This window comes from Accipiter gentilis, chromosome 16, assembly GCF_929443795.1.
Source record: "Accipiter gentilis chromosome 16, bAccGen1.1, whole genome shotgun sequence".
NCBI lineage: Eukaryota > Metazoa > Chordata > Aves > Accipitriformes > Accipitridae > Astur > Astur gentilis.
In genome coordinates this window covers 16,704,877-16,721,621 of record NC_064895.1, presented here as the reverse complement: position 1 = coordinate 16,721,621, position 16,745 = coordinate 16,704,877, and positions in this window count along the sequence as shown.

Genomic DNA, 16,745 nt, shown 5'->3' with positions numbered 1-16,745 from the left:
CAAAAACTCAAAACTAACTCAAAACTTGATCTTACATCATGGGACTAAGCAGAAGTTTCAACTTATCCAAAAGGAGCAGTCTCAAGCCTTGAATTTCTCTGTGCATGTATTATTCTCTATTTGTAAAATGCAAATACTAAATTAAAGACTGTCAAGCTATTTAACTTAGGACTTTTTGATTATTATTTAGAAAGCCTTAGTTTTATAAAACTAAGTCCAACTGCAAATATTTTCCAAATAATTCCAAGGATAGATCCCTTTCTAAAGTCAACAACAGTGGTAAGGTATACCGTGAAAATTTCAGAACAATACTCGGCAAATAAATAGTAAGAAGCAAAGGATGTCATTTTGTAGAAATAAAAACAAATCAATTGCTTATATTTCACCTTAACTTTTAATTTATCTGCTTTAAATTATTTTTTACATTACTTTGTAAAGAATTTTCAAGTATTTTCACTTGCCAGCTTCTATTTGATTTTCTAGAGAGAAAACTCTAGCTGATATTTTTTTCTAATATATCTTTTTACTTTTCTTTTTAATTGGTGATTTGTTACATTAACTTTTCCTTTTTCTTTTAACAGAACTGTACTAGTTTCATCAAAGCTTTCATTAGGTGGGTCCTGGTCATTACAAATGAAGTCAAGAATCTTTATCCATCTGAAGGGAGCTTCAGTGTGTCCCTACTTGTATCACTGAACACAGCTTCAGCTATTTATTGAGGTGAGGTGTTGAGAGTTGCACAATTATCTGTAATTAGAGACAAGTTTTTAAACTTGGGTTTTCCATATCTCAGTTCCTAGCAACTTCACTATTAACTATCGTGTCAAGGCTTTTTTTGAAACTAAATGGAACATCTGCTGTGATGCCAAAAAAAGTTCCTTTTATTTGTTTATTTAGTCAGCTGTAGCATTTCATTAATCTTAATGTATTTACAAGTAATCTACAGAAGACATGTGGAACATTTTTGTGAAAAATAGGAAATAGAAACCAATATGTATTTTTCTAATTAAAGTTTCAGTTTAGAGAGAAGATCACTGTTCAGTCAAAACTTGTATTTATGTGAAAAACGCTGACTGGTTTTAAACCATATCAAAATCTTGAGTTCTTTTGAGAACATAGCCAATTACATAGGTGAAATGTGAATCTGTGTGAAAATATGGATGCAGAGGTAGTAGGTTTACTGTCACAAATAATTTAGCATTATCTCTGACCTGTTGCTCATTTAACCCTTGTTCAGTATCGTTTATGAATGTTAGATAACAAAATGTCTAACACAGATCCCTCTGGGACTCCTTCCTCCACTAAGGAAACTGTTCAATTATTTATTCCCACACTTCATTTCTGAACAAGTTACCAATGCACAAGGGGACCTTCCTTCTTATCTCACAGCACTTTTGTTTCTTTAAAAGCTATTGGTGAGCAACTTTGCTGAATATGTTAGACATCCAAGTAAACTGCTGTCTTTGTAGCTGTCTCTGTAGTCTAAAGAATTGCTGAGACTTGTGCATTATATAATATTTATCCATTGATTCACTTATTCTATTTTTTGTTATACTTATTTACATTTACCTGTCACATATAAAAGAGTAACTTATTGATCTATAGTTCCCTGGATCCTCCTTGAATCCTGTTTAAAAAGTAATGTGAAATAAAAACATTAGGTACTAGGCTAAGCATTAATGGGCTCACCATCCACTGTAAATCCCTGGTAAAGCTCTGTGGTTGGGCAGCAGTTGTCTATCAGTGGGGGAAGTCTTGGCCCTTGTTGCTCCCTGGAGCAGGTTGATTCGTAAGTTGCTGTCTGCCAAGCCCCCCTTTTTTCCCCTTATGTTTTTATAACTTGTCATGTTAATGTTTGTCCTCTTACAAATTTGAGCTGCTAGCTGCCCTGGCTGCAGCTCTTAACTCTAACCACAGTCTTACCTTCCTTATCTTGCATGGCCCTAATCTATATATCTAACAGATGAAGTTTACCACTTAGCTATTTTCTCAGAAATCTCTGAACCAAAATTAGGCAGTGATGCTGTATCAGAAGTAGGCCTTGGATCACAGACAGCTGAGGAGACAGCTAGAAGAGTCACACAAGGAAAGGAATGACGGTGCATACAGCAGAGGAACAGGCAGCTGTGGACTGGAATAGGGACATTGAAGCAGGGAGGTCACAAGCTGGCATTGCTACTTACGACTCCTTTTTTGACGTTCTGACATTAATCTCTTTTTTCTTCCTTTGTCTCATATGAGGAATTTCTAGTATCCAAACCTTTTCATTGCAGACAGCCAGAAGAGCTACTCCTCCTCATTTTGACAACACTCTTCAGAACACTAACTGCTTGGTCAAAGTGCTATTGCAAACTGAGCACCTCTCCACTGCACCCATTCTAATGGATAGGAATTGTTAGAGTCCTTGTCAGTAAAGCTGGATGTATAGACACCCCTGTTAAACAGACTTGCCCAGAAACAGCTTCATAATATCAGACAGAATCTGTGCACTGAATGGAAATGATTGCACAGATCGCCACACTCTATCTCTAAACAAGAGAGAGACAGGATATCGGTAGTAATTCGTGACAAGGCCAGATAAAGAAAAGGTAGAAAAGAAGTGTCAACTCAATCCTGAGAGGAAGATATTAAAATAAACAGAAGTTTGTTATCAGCTGGAAAGTCACACCAACTCTACGTTTAATTCAGCTATTACAATTGATAGCAGTAAGTAGCTTGTTCAGTGTAGATAATCTCTGTGTGATGTAAAGTATAATAATGTACTAGAATAGGTGTACTTTAAAAAGAAACACAAATAAAATAACTATGCTAACTGGAACTTTAATTATGCTATTTTATTGGTACAAATGTGATCTTTGAGTCCTAATTCTAAAGGATAGAGAGCTTTCTCAGAGTCATACTTACAGGAACATTTGCTCTGGGGCTTCACTACTGCTTCAGTACTGATGAGAGACCTGGTGATCCCATCCTTGGGTATTCATACAATATTTGGGTAACCTGCGGTCATGTATCTGGGCAAACAGTTCTAGATATCAAAACATAAAGAAATAGGTGTAACAATAGCTCAATATTTTTAAGAATATGACCTTGACCTTCATACTCAACATGCATAGTGGCAGGGCAAAATTTGAAATTTCAGAGCAAGGAAACAAATGGTGTGCCTTCTAAGTTCAAGGGAAAAGGACTTCCAGTATGTTTTTCTATACTCAAACAATGTATCAGACTTACATGATCAATTCCCTGTAACAGCAGAAACAGTGTACTAAAATCCAGAACCTTTCCCAGCCAATCAATGAAAAAACCTCAAATACAATGATCTGTCTAAAGTGTTTAAACTAAAAATGTCATACTTGTATTCCTAGTATTACACTAAAGCAAACACACTTGTCCATTACTACAAAAATAAATATACTTCTGGAAGATGAGAAAAGGATTAAATTCATGTGTTCTGAATGTACCTTGGTGAATATCCAAAAGACATATAATACATGACTTACCGTTTTACGAAAAAGGAGATAGTCAAAAGCTTTTTCTTCTTCCTGAAGTCTAAGTGATACATATTTGGGACAGCCAATGTACTTAAAGAATATACAGGGAGAGACTGAGACATGGCTGAATTTCAGCCCTGTTGTGGGTGAAGTACAGCTGCTGCTTGATAGAGCATTAGCATCAGCACACACAAGCAAGGAATACTCTTATTTATCTGAAATTACAGAGGGGGTTTAGCTTGTAAAGAAAGTCATACTCACAATGTAGATCCAACATAAGGAGTAACACCTCTACTTAAAAGACAATGATAATGTATATTGCCCGTATCCCTCTTTGAGCCTCAGTATCATACCTCCTGTTGGAGATTGCTCTATGATGTCATGGTATAGTACTTGTTCAGTTCAAACATTAAGGAAAGCTTCCAACAATTTATCTACACTTTGAAAAGAGTTATGATTATTTTTAAGAGAATAATAAATTAAGTAGAAGTATGATTTTAACTACTGTTAAAACATTAATGAATTCTGATCAAATATGCAGACAATTTTGCTTCAAACAGTATCTTTAGGATCAGATACACAGACACTGGTGAAGACCTCTAAACAAGCAGTCCTTCTTTTTCCCACATGGAAGAATTTTCTCACCAAAACTTTGAGAAGTAGTTCCATGTACAGGGATTTTTAGGATGGGACTTTCCTGACAAGCCAAGACAGGGTGGTTGGGATTTACATGTTTACATTTTTGTACTACAGAAACTATCATTAGCATAATTTACATGCTTATCACATGAAAGTCTCAAAAGAATAATTTTCATTATATTAACACTCATACAGAAATACAGAAATATATTTTTTAATAATGCTAAGGGGTTTTTGTTTGATTCATGAAGGAAACAAAACAATAAATGAACTAATTTTTCAAGGGCTGTTCTCAGATCAAGATCTATGCATTTATCTTTAAAACAAAACAGTCCTTGAAAACATTATGTCTAGCAAAGAAAGCTTGGAAGGATGCCATATTGTAAAAAATAATTTTTAAAAAGGCAGTCATTTATATGTCTCAAATTTATTTTAGATTAGAAAAATGTAATAAAAATCCATTTTAATATTTTAACACAGATACTGATGTTTTTATGGAGAATGAAGGAAAAGCTGTGCTCATTTTTGTTAATGAGACAGATATGCTAAATCACAGTGCTGTAGCAAGTCTATGTATTCAGACAATGGTCGTGAATTAGCTCACTTGAAATAAAAAGCATACAAGTCCTCAAGGATGGCACAGCAATTTAATGCTGTATAGGATTAGCTTTCTGAGAGCACACTGTGGAGGTCCTGAGGGTCTCATAGCTCACTTATTCCAAACTTTTAATATCCTCATTTAAATTTCCTCAGACTTAATAATGGACCCTGAAGTCAGAATTTGCTATTTAGGGAAAATATAAATACAGCAATTATCAGCTCAGTACTACCCTCGAAGACAATGAACATACACACAATCATCCTGCTGGGTCCACTAGGAATTAGCAAGAAGACTGAAGGAGTTTTCACACACCCTTGTACTACTGTGTGGACAGATGCTGTTAGATCCAAGCAAACTGCCCAGATAAGTATCCTCTTCGGGTCAGACACTGCACCAATACTACTGCATCTTTTAAAGATTGAAGCTGACTCCCATCCAGGCAGCGTTAAGCACAGTTATAGGAATGACACCCATTCTAATGGAAACACCTCTAACCTAAAAGTGTATATAGTAATATGTACTCTGGATAAACAACAACAACAACAACAACAACAACAACAAAACAAACAAAAAAAACCAACAAAACCCAACAAACCTTCTCTTGGTTAATATATGCTTCAATAATACTTTCTCTAAAACATATCCAAAATATGATGTGTCCATTTTAAAGCAATGTAAGCACCTACTGAGGCTACAAGATAATGGAAAAAGACTGAAACATTCTAGCTTTTAGTGACCTAGTAGAACACTTCATGGGGTCAAATATTTTAAGCTAGACACAATTTGGGGGTCTTTTTTGATCAGCACATACATGCCAGACACAAGTTTTGGGACTTTTTTGATCCACATCTACATTTTAAGTGGAAAAATACCACTCTAAAATATAGTCCAAAGGCCTGCTAAGAAGAAAATATTTTGTTTGCTTGGGTATTGTTTCATTTTTAAACATTGTACATAATATCACTGGTCTACAAAATAATGGTATAGCAGCTCTATGAACAACGGCATGTATTTACAAATTGTTAAAGAAGGAAAATCTTAACAAGATTCACTCTGATACTCCATACTCCTACATTGCCAAAACTTTTGAAGATTAAATATTTCCTCAGTAGAAAAAATAGTATCCATATGTATTAATACTTCCAGAAAATCCCGAAAGCAATGATATATCCCATATGCATGTAAGATTTACCCATTCTTGTGTGAGATGTGAAAGTAGCTCTACAATTTATTGTGGAAAACTGTTGAATAATTTAGATGTAGACTACCTGCACCTCCATAACTGTGTAGTGATTTGGGGCAACCTCAGTGCCAGAAGAGTCATCCAACCATCCATACAGAGGGAAAACTCAAGTGCAATCAATGTTTTTGACCAGATGGAGATCAGTGACAAGTGGTGTCCCTCGGGGGTCTGTATTGGGATCAGTACTGTTTAATATCCTCATCAATGATGTAGTGGGATTGAATGCACCCTCAGCAGGTTTGCAGATGACACCAAGGTGAGTGGTGCAGTTGACACACCTGATGGACGGGATGCCATCCAGAGGGAGCTAGACAAGCTCCAGAACTGGGCCCATGTGAACCTCATGAGGTTCAACAAGGCCAAGTGCAAGGTCCTGCACATGGGTCGGGGCAACCCCCGGTATCAATACAGGCTGGGGGATGAAGGGATTGAGAGCAGCCCTGCGGAGAAGGACCTGGGGGTACTGGCGGATGAAGAGCTGGACATGAGCCGGCAATGTGCGCTCGCAGCCCAGAGAGCCAACCGTATCCTGGGCTGCATCAAAAGCAGCGTGGCCAGCAGGTCGAGGGAGGGGATTCTGCCCCTCTGCTCCGCTCTGGTGAGACCCCACCTGCAGTCCTGCCTTCAGCTCTGGGGTCCTCAGCACAGGAAGGACAGGGACCTGTTGGAGCGGGTCCAGAGGAGGGCCACAAAAATGATCAGAGGGATGGAACACCTCTCCTGTGAGGAAAGCATGAGAACGTTGGGTTGTTCAGCCTGGAGAAGAGAAGGCTCTGGGGAGACCTTACTGCAGCCTTCCAGTACTTAAAGGGGGCTTATAAGAAAGATGAGGACAGACTTTTTAGGAGGTCCTGTTACAATAGGACAAGTGGTAATGGTTCTAAACCAAAAGAGGGTAGATTTAGACTAGATATAAGGAATAAATTTCTTACAGTGAGGATAGTGAAACACTGGAACAGGTTGCCCAGAGAGGTGGTCGATGCCCCATCCCTGGAAACATTCAAGGTCAGGCTGGATGGGGATCTGAGCAACCTGGTCTAGTTGAAGGTGTCCCTGCTGATTGCAGGTGGGTTGGACTAGATGACCTTTAAAGGTCCCTTCCAATCCGAACTATTCTATGATTCTGTGACCACCTTTAGCAGAGCATTCACTTGCATTGTGATCACAGCACTCAGTGCAGCCTTCAGCCTCATGGGAGGGGTCATGGGAGTCAGGGTCATTTCCAAAGGCTTCTGTTATTTGGATGGCATATGTGGCAAATGTGGAGGTTGTATTATTAAAAATAGTGTGTACTTCAGCCTTTACCTGTATATTAACACTATTCAAACACCTTTCTCAAATTACTATTAAGTTTGATTGTGCAATATAATAATGTCCCTTGACGTTACAAGAAAGGTAACTAGTACAAAAACCTAGTAGAGAGACTTTATATTCACTGAGGAATTAGTTACTTGGGAATATCTGACCTACTCAAAAACTTCAGAAGAGCTACCTCTCCTAAGATTATTAGGAAGAAAAAAGAATATTTTTGTTAATGACCAATTAAGTTTACAAATGAGCTTTAAAAATTTCAGAACTACTCGAAGTTTAAATGAGTATTTTGAGACTTTAAAAAATTTTACATATAAGCTATGATTCTTTTGACTTTTTTGAAACAGAATTTTGAATCCTATTAAATCTTGATGGAAATTAAAACGTATGTCAGAAAACAGACTTACTAGAATATAAAAGAAGAAAGCTTAATTTAAAGAAGTTCTGTTCTACCATAAGAACAAAGTAAGTCATAAACATACTGCATATTTATGAAAAAGATTAGACATTCAAGAACTGAAATTGAAACCAAGAGCAACCCATGAAGATACACAAAAGGAAACAACAGAAGGGTGGAAGGAGTTATGTTCAGTACCAGACAAATCTGCAAAAGATGTGGTAGAGAACAAAGCTTTGGTTTGATGAAAATTGGTACTGGATATATGCACTAGAGAACAACAATTTGTGGAAAACTGAGACTGTAAGCAGCATGGCTACATGTCAGTGTTACAAGTAGGAATCAATGGACTGGCAAGAAGGTAGAGGAGTTCATTTTGTGAATGTCCACCACAGATATGCTGCCTTGCATCTCGCATTGCATTGTATTCAGCTGTTCTTGCATGTCCTGGGGGATTTGGTACGACAGACATTTTATATGTCCATTTTGAGTGTCCTTTGGCTGCTCTGATTCTCAGATCAGCCCCTATAAAATGAGTGCTCTACCCCAAAGCAGGACTAATCCATGGCTGCATTGCAGCATAGTGATGGCAATACAACATTTTTATCTTCTGCCTTGGGCAACCGTGTCAGCAGCAGTAGCAACAAGCAGCATCTACCAGTGGCACTGCTCTAAGAAGAATCCCTGCATTATGCCTGAACTTATCTGTTCAGAGCCAGGGGTACAGATGCAGATTGTTTTACAGTAGCCCAAACTGGCTGGCCTGTACTTCTTAAAAAGAAGAAAAAAAAAGAAGTGAAAATGAAACCGAACTACTACCCTTTTTCTCTAGTGTCTGGTTTATTAGAATAATGATGCCTCATAGCACAGAGTCCCTACGCAAAATATGAGGAAACTGTAAGCAGAAGAAAAACTGCAGGATAAGAAAACTTATGTTCTGTGAATGAAAAAACGGAAAATGACCAGTATAGCAATAATAGTGGACGTCAAGAAGAAGACTTAAATGGTGCATTTGGAAGCTTGCAATGTCAACCTCCATTGCTCTGCTGATAGTGAGTTCAAGGACTGAAAAATGATTAGGAAAGTAACATTATCTGTTCCTGATCCATGTTACCTTTCAGTAGTGGTATGTGATATCATAGCAGGCTTTGCCAAGTGAATCTCCCAGCTGTGTTGACAATACTAATGACACACACATCTACATATCCAGACTCCTCAACAGGCATGCTTCAGCAACTAAAAGGGATAGTACTCCACCATCTTATAGGACTTTTTTTGTCTCTGTGGGTAGCTACCACCACTGCCAGATGGCCTAGCAAAATACATGGTGGCCCAGTTCACACCTCCTTCCTCGACCATGACAGGCAAACAGATCTGTATATTCATGGTGCTGGGCCAGACAAGATTAATGGAGCCATTGTGCCATTGTTACTTGGCAGAGCACTTATATTCTTATTACCATGGCTCATAAAGTTCACAAATGCAACCTCATCTATCACCAGAACTTCTTTAGTTACCACCTAAGGAGATGCCAGATGGCCAGGGAATAAGTGTTTCATGAAGGAATGGACTTAAATCACTCTACTTGGAGTCTAATTCTTGTCTGGTATTTGCAAAAGCAAAAGCCACACATAAAAGAATGGGAGCAGAAGTCCAAGTAAAGCCATGGCTACTACCTGTGCCAGCTGAGGCTAGTTCACTCATCTGTGAACCAGAAGTATAAAATCATGAGGGATATCCTGCCTGAATATTTTATGTAAATTCTTGACAGCTGTTTGCCTGCACTGGGAAATTTCATAGAGAGCAGATGCAAGTCATTAAAAAATGTCCCTATCTTTTTTTTTTCCATTTCCTTCTTTCCCCTGATGCCACTGAAATCTCACAGTGCAGCCTCTGGCAGCCACTGGCCTGAAGCTTCTGCCTGTAGCTGGGAATCCAGATTCAGCTGTATTTTAAATCCCAGCCTTGCAGCCTTTGGGATCCAAAAACTCCATTTGGCAGCTCTGGAGTTTGTTTTTCCAGCTCTTGTCTTTGTGTCATTGATACTACCTTACTCTGAAGGGCCAAAAAAAAAAATAATTACACTTCTATAGTGAGCAATGAACCATACAAGTCTCTATTAAAAACAAAATGCACAGTGCAAAATGGATATCAAACCAGATCAAATTCATTTGGAGCAATTTATGTTTTAAAATGCGGAAGATGGAGAGATGTTCGTTAGTTACCAGTTACTGTTTTGGATTTGGTAATAGCAGGTGCCCTATCGATGTACTGACATCAGTCAAGAGCATGAGTCTTTCAGGCTTCCATTGTCCCAAGAGGAGAGGTAATTTGGGAACTGCTGGACATGCAATGACCTCTCTTCTAGAAGTAGTGACATGTGGGCTCCAAAACTGTAGGGTGTCAAAGGTACCAGCAGCAATGGAAGCAGCAATGGAACTGAGTCTGCAGTCACACTGGCATTATTTAGTAGATTTATTTATGAAAAAATGTGAATAACCCTTTGAGTCAACAACAGCCTTATGAGCTCAATAGAGAGGGCAGATGTTGCCTAGCTGTGAAAAAAAGCTATTCTGGTGTGTCCTAATGATTGCCTACCAAATGTGAATTCATGTGTATTGGAACTGCCAAGATCCTCCTTATTTCTGCAGCCACCCCCTCTCCCCCTTCTCCCTTTTTTTGGCTGTGATATGCTCTCCATCTTTTCAGCTGAGCTGAAAGGCCATATCATTGGCGGTCTGGCTTCATATCTTTTTTTTTTTTTTAATAAACAAGAAAATAAAAGTGGTCACTTGTCTCCCCATCAAGACAGAAAATTACCCTTTCCTTATCACTATAAAACATCTCCAGCTTTTCTGGAGGTGTTAGAGGCATGTGTTCTGTTGGTGGAAGCAGAAACAAAGAATAGGAAAAATGTGGAAGAAAAAGGGAGGGTATATGAGAGAAGCTTGGTAGAAGTACATTGGGATAGTGTCTAGCTGAAAGTGTTAATGTATCTAGGATCCTGAACCCCTTTTCAGCTATTCTGAACTAGCTGGTTTTGGAAAAACTAAATCAGTGTGTGCAATCATATTGTGGTGATATTTTTTGTTTGGTAATAGGGGCCCCAAAACTGTAAAGAGAAGCACATGCTGCATTACCACTGACTGGAGAGAGAGCAGCAGCAGCAACAGCAACAGCCACTGCAAGGAAATGGTGGATCAACAAAAGCTAGTGATGCAGCAATTAGATCCTCAGGTAGCTAGAGCCTGATGAAGCTTTGCAGGTGAAAATATTATCTGGTGAAAAATGAAATTTTGAGTTAATGCAAATTATTTGTAGATTTGGATTTAAATTCTTTATGATGCGATGTCCTGTTTCAGATGGGATAGATTTAATTTTCATTCTAGTAGCTGGTATAGTGTTATGGTTTGGATTCAGTATGAGAAGAATGTTGATAACACTGATGTTTTCAGGTGTTGCCAAGTAGTGTTTAGACTATAGTCAAGGATTTTTCAGCTTCTCATGCCCAGCCAGCAAGAAGGCTGGAGGGGCACAAGAAATTGGGAGGGGACATAGCCAGGACAGCTGACCCAAACTGGCCAAAGGGGTATTCTATACCATGAGACGTCATGTCCAGTATATAAACTGGGAGGTGTTGACCTGGGGAGGATCGCTGCTCGGGAACTAACTGGGCATCGGTCAGCAAGTGGTGAGCAATTGAATTGTGCATCACTTGTTTTGCATATTCCAATCCTTTTATTAGTATTGTCATTTTATTATTGTTATTAGTATCATTTTTAGTTTCTTCCTTTCTGTCCTATTTAACCGTTCTTATCTCAACCCATGAGTTTTACCTTTTTCCTTCTGATTCTCTCCCCCATCCCCCTGGAGGCGGGGGGGAAGTGAGCGAGCAGCTGCGTGGTGCTTAGTTGCTGGCTGGGGTTAAACCACAACAGATGCCTGTTAGAGAAATCCTCAAGTATTGCTTAAACATACTCATTTATTTGTTCAGAATCTTTCTTCTTGAACAATCATTTCTTCTTTGGTTCATTGTCATTTTTCACCCTAGACAATGATCTGGGACTACTCTGCCAAAAGAAAATGAAAAGATTGAATATGAGATACAATTTTTTTAATCTGTTTTTAATGACTGTGTCAAAACTGAAATGTTTGTGGAAAAGTGTCTATTGAAAATCTATGAAATTTCAGGTTGTATTTTTTAGTTATTTTGAGGGAAGCCCGATTAAAAATCTGATCCTTTGGACAAACTTAATTTTGAAAAAAAAAAGGCATTTAAGGCTTCACTTGGCTTATTTCAGTATGAAGCAGTAACAGCAAGAGAGTAAGAAGGGAATTAGAAACCTCCAAAATTATATTATTCTCCATACAGCTTTAATAAAGCAAAAATATAAACCACAGAATCATTCAACTCAGTCAGTCTGAAAAGATTTTCAGGAACACTGATTAGTTCTCAATAAGTTTATCACAGTTGTTTTGCAATTACTCCCATATTAACTTTACTTAATTTCCTTGGCATAGTCACTCCCATTTTCACTCCCATTTTAGTAAAGCAATGACTGTTCTTAACAGTTTTAATTTTTAGATGTGGTTTTTAATTAAATCACTTTATGAGAAGTAGATTTCTCTCTTCTCAACTCATAAGATAGTCGTCCATGACTGGTGCCTGAAGTAAATCTCTAGTCCTGAGACTGTCATTATGTCCCTTCAAAAATCATGAGAGTGATGAGATCAGTGTTAAAAATATAATTAAAAATAATAATAATTTTTTGTATTTTTTTTTTTATTTCCATGCATTTAGAGATAGTATTATTTGTGTTTGGATTGTTCCTGAAACTATGAAATCTAGACATTTAAATGTTCATATAATAGAATGGATATTTTCATGTAAATGTTAGATTCCTGGAACTGAGTTTTAAGTCAAACATGAAATGCATGTATCTTTCAGTAAGCTTAGAAACCAAATACTGTTGTTATATTTTATTTTTCCTTGTTTATTTGGATTTATTGTTTGAGGGCACAAAGCCACAACTATATAATCTGAAAGTGGATTTTCTTGTGAGAAGAAATATTCATTCAACATGAAGAGTTTAAGGTATTACAGCAAAAATGTGTGGCATATAGGAATTTGGCTTGCAGGATCACTGTAACTGTGGACAGAAGAATCACTGGTGATATTTTTGGGCTTAAAACTTTCAACAGCTAACTGTGATTCAAACTTACCTCTCCCCAGCTCTCTATTCAATCATTTTACATTTAATTTTGTAAACAACTCTAACCTCCTGCAACAAAACTCACAGCCTGCAATTTTCCAAACCCTCAGTTGCCCCATTTTTTTTCTTATAGGAGTGAAATTATATGGGCCAGCAAGAATTTTCAGCCTGGTCCAAGCTTTTCCAGCAGAGTAATTCAGCTACATTGCAGTTTAGTTCATGTACATACATTCTGAGATAGGCAAAGCATCAACAACTGGATTAAGATATAAATAATAGACAGTACTGAACAGATGTAAAAAGCCCTATCCATTTGACCATCTTGAATCAAGAGACTTGTAAACAATACTATATGTATTTCTTGAAAAATAAATGCCTAGATTAAATATAAAGATATTAATATCTAAGTATACATACAAGTAGAAAGGTAAGTTTCATATAAAGTACTTATGATGAATTTTGGGTTCCTGTCATATGTAAGATCTAAAGAGAATTGGAAAAAAAATATTCTATACATTCATTTTCTGATTTAAAACACGGCTGTAATTCATAATTAGTTACATCTAGTAATGGAAAAAAGGTTAATTTGAATTGTTTTTTTCAAATTATATATAAAACACTAAAGAACAAATTTATAAAGCACCATCCTCCACACCAAATTTCCATATAGTCCGATTTCCAATCACAATTTAGTAACACAGCTATCTGGATTATGATTCATTTTGAAGAAATGAATGAAACACCATTTTATTATTGCTGTTTTTACCTGATTCACAACACATGACAAAGAAAATCCAGGTATCTTCTCAGATCACAAAATATAGACTTTGATTTCTATTCTAAATCGGGATTAGTGTAATCCATTGTATAAAAGTTTTCTATTCTGATGAAGCATTTTAAGTGTAAGCCTCCTTAGCTTGTCAACTTCTTTGGGAGCAGATGGTGAATATGACCAGGTGGTTATAATTGGGCTCTTTCAGTAGACAAATTCACCATTTCAGTGAATGATAACTAAAGAAATTATGTGCTGGCATTTCCAGCTCTTTAAATAGCGTTCACACACATACACGATTGAGCACAGAAGACTATAATGTCCTTGGTAATGATGTACAGTATTCTCACCATCACTTTAAAGAAATACAGTGCATTTTGCTAATAAGATGAAATTCAAGTAAAATATATTTTGAATATGGTAAATAGCAAAGGTTTACTACCAACACACTACACATTATGTCTTGGACTCACATCCAGATACTCATTTCTTGCAATAGTTCTCATAGCATTATTTTTTGAGTTAGCTTAAATTTCTATAGAGTCCAATGAAAAAGGTGTGAATTCTTGTTAGTTTCAAATGATGTTCAGAGTAGACACATACATGCTCCACATACTTACATTCACATGTAATGATCATGTTCTTCAAGATTAGATACATAAAATATTTCTAGTAAAGCTGAAAGGCTCAGATTTTTTCTTCTTTTTTTAATTCAGCTTGTGTGAACTCATTTCTGAGCAAGTATGTACTTTTAAAAAAGCAAACAGATTTTCTACCTATAGCTAGTTATAATCATGAATGGAAAACAGCTGATTCACTTTCATCTGTTTTAAAGAAAGGCAGAAACTTTTAAAAATTATTTTAGTGAGGAAGAGTTTTAAGGAGAAACATCAAGAGTGAGATATATTATTTCCCTGGATTAATTCCAGGGTCCTTTATCCAATAACTGCCTAATGTAAAAAGCATAAGTAGAATTGGGAGCAGAATGAAGCTTCATTTCCATCCTTTATAGATATGATAATTTTTAAGCTACTGCTAGCATGACAACTGGAAACTGAGAGAGATTTTCTGAAGTCTAATTCATTGGTCATTGCTGGTGTAAAAAATCTGAGTGCCTGATCATTTGATACTATATTGTCTTATATGATGTGAAAAGATCTTGGTTTATATTTCACTGACTGCTTATATATCTGAAAACTGATAAATGCTTATGGATGTTTTAATTGCCTACTTAAATGCCAGTGATGCATCCAAAGGTAAGATTTACAGCTTTTTCACACCCAGTTCAGAATGTTTCAGGTGTAATAGGCTTAGGCACAATATAGCTTTAATCCTTTCAAATTCCTGCTTGAGCGTCAATTGTGAGTCTCCCCAGTCTACCTGTAAATTACATTAAATTGGGGGTTTTGTCATTGCTGTGGTGTTCTCCTTTTGCTTATCATCATCAATGAGATCCTTCTCTGAGTTTAGAGGCTCCATATCAAAAGAATTGCAGACTATTATTATTTAAGCACTTTATTCAAGCAACGGATGTCATCACCTGGACATGTGCAAAGGTTTTGACACTGTCCCGCATGACACCCTTCCTTGTCTCTAAATTGGAGAAAGATGGGTTTGATGGATGGACCACTCAGCAGATAAGAAATTGGCTGGATGGCCACACTGAAAGAGTTGCAGTTAACAGCTCAATGTCCAAGTGGAGAGCAGTGGTGAGTGGCGTTCTTCAGGGGTCAGTATTGGGACCTGTGCTGTTTAACATCTTTGTCAGCAACACGGACAGTGGGATTGAGGGCACCCTCAGCAAGTTTGCCAGCAACACCAAGCTGTGTGGTGCGGTCGACATGCTGGAGGGAAGGGATGCCATCCAGAGGGACCTTGACAGCCTTCAGAGGTGGGCCTGTGTGAACCTCATGAGGTTCAACAAGGCCAAGTGCAAGGTCCTGCACATGGGTCAGGGCAATCCCAAGCACAAATACAGGCTGGGTGATGAGTGGACTGAGAGCAGCCCTGCAGACAAGGACTTGGGGGTATTAGTGGATGAAAAACTGAACATGAGCCAGCAATGTGTGCTTGCTGCCCAGAAAGCCAATTGCATTCTGGGCTGCATCAAAAGAAGTGTGTCTAGCAGGTTGAGGGAGACGATTCTGCCCCTCTGCTCTGCCCTTGTGACACCCTACCTGGAGTCCTGTGATCAGCTCTGGGGCCCCCAACATAAGAAGGACACGGACTTGTTGGAGCAAGTCGAGAGGAGGGCCACGAAGATGATCAGAGGGCTGGAGCACCTCTCCTATGAAGACAGGTTGACAGAGTTGTTCAGCCTGGAGAAGAGAAGGATCCACAGAGACCTTATAGAAGCCTTCCAGTACCTAAAGGGGGTCTACAGAAAAGAGGGGAAGGACTCTTTAACAGGGAGTGTAGTGATAGGACAAGGGGAAATGATTTTACACTGAAAGATGGTAGATTTAGATTAGGTATTAGGAAAAAATTCTTCCCTGTGAGGGTGGTGAGACACTGGAACAGGTTGCCCAGAGAGGCTGTGGCTGCCCCATCCCTGGCAGTGTCCAAGGCCAGGTTGGATGGGGCTTTGAGCAACCTGTTTCAGTGGAAGGTGTCCCTGCCCATGGCAGGGGGTTGGAACGAGATGATCTTTAAGATGCCTTCCATCCCAAACTATTCTATGATTCTATGATTATTCCTGATTCATGGTTTATAGCATCAAAGCTAACATGGCTATTCCCATATGTAACATCAAGGGTGGTAATATTTTTAGGGCCTAACTGACACTACCAAGTACAACTATTAAATTTGTAGCTATTCTTGTTCTTTTCATGCTCTAACTCTGTCCCACATTACCACTTATTTTCGATGTTAAAATATTGGACTTTATATAGAGACTGATTTAGTGGAAAAATATTTGTTTTCTCACTTCTTTCCAAGGAGAAAGGAAACTTCAAAGGACCTCTGAAGATTACATTTACACCATTCTACTTTGTGGATATCCTGATTTGGAGGGCCAAGGAGTGCATTGAGCAAGTTGATAATGTTCTCAGTGGATAAACAAAGAATTCACATTTCCTAAAG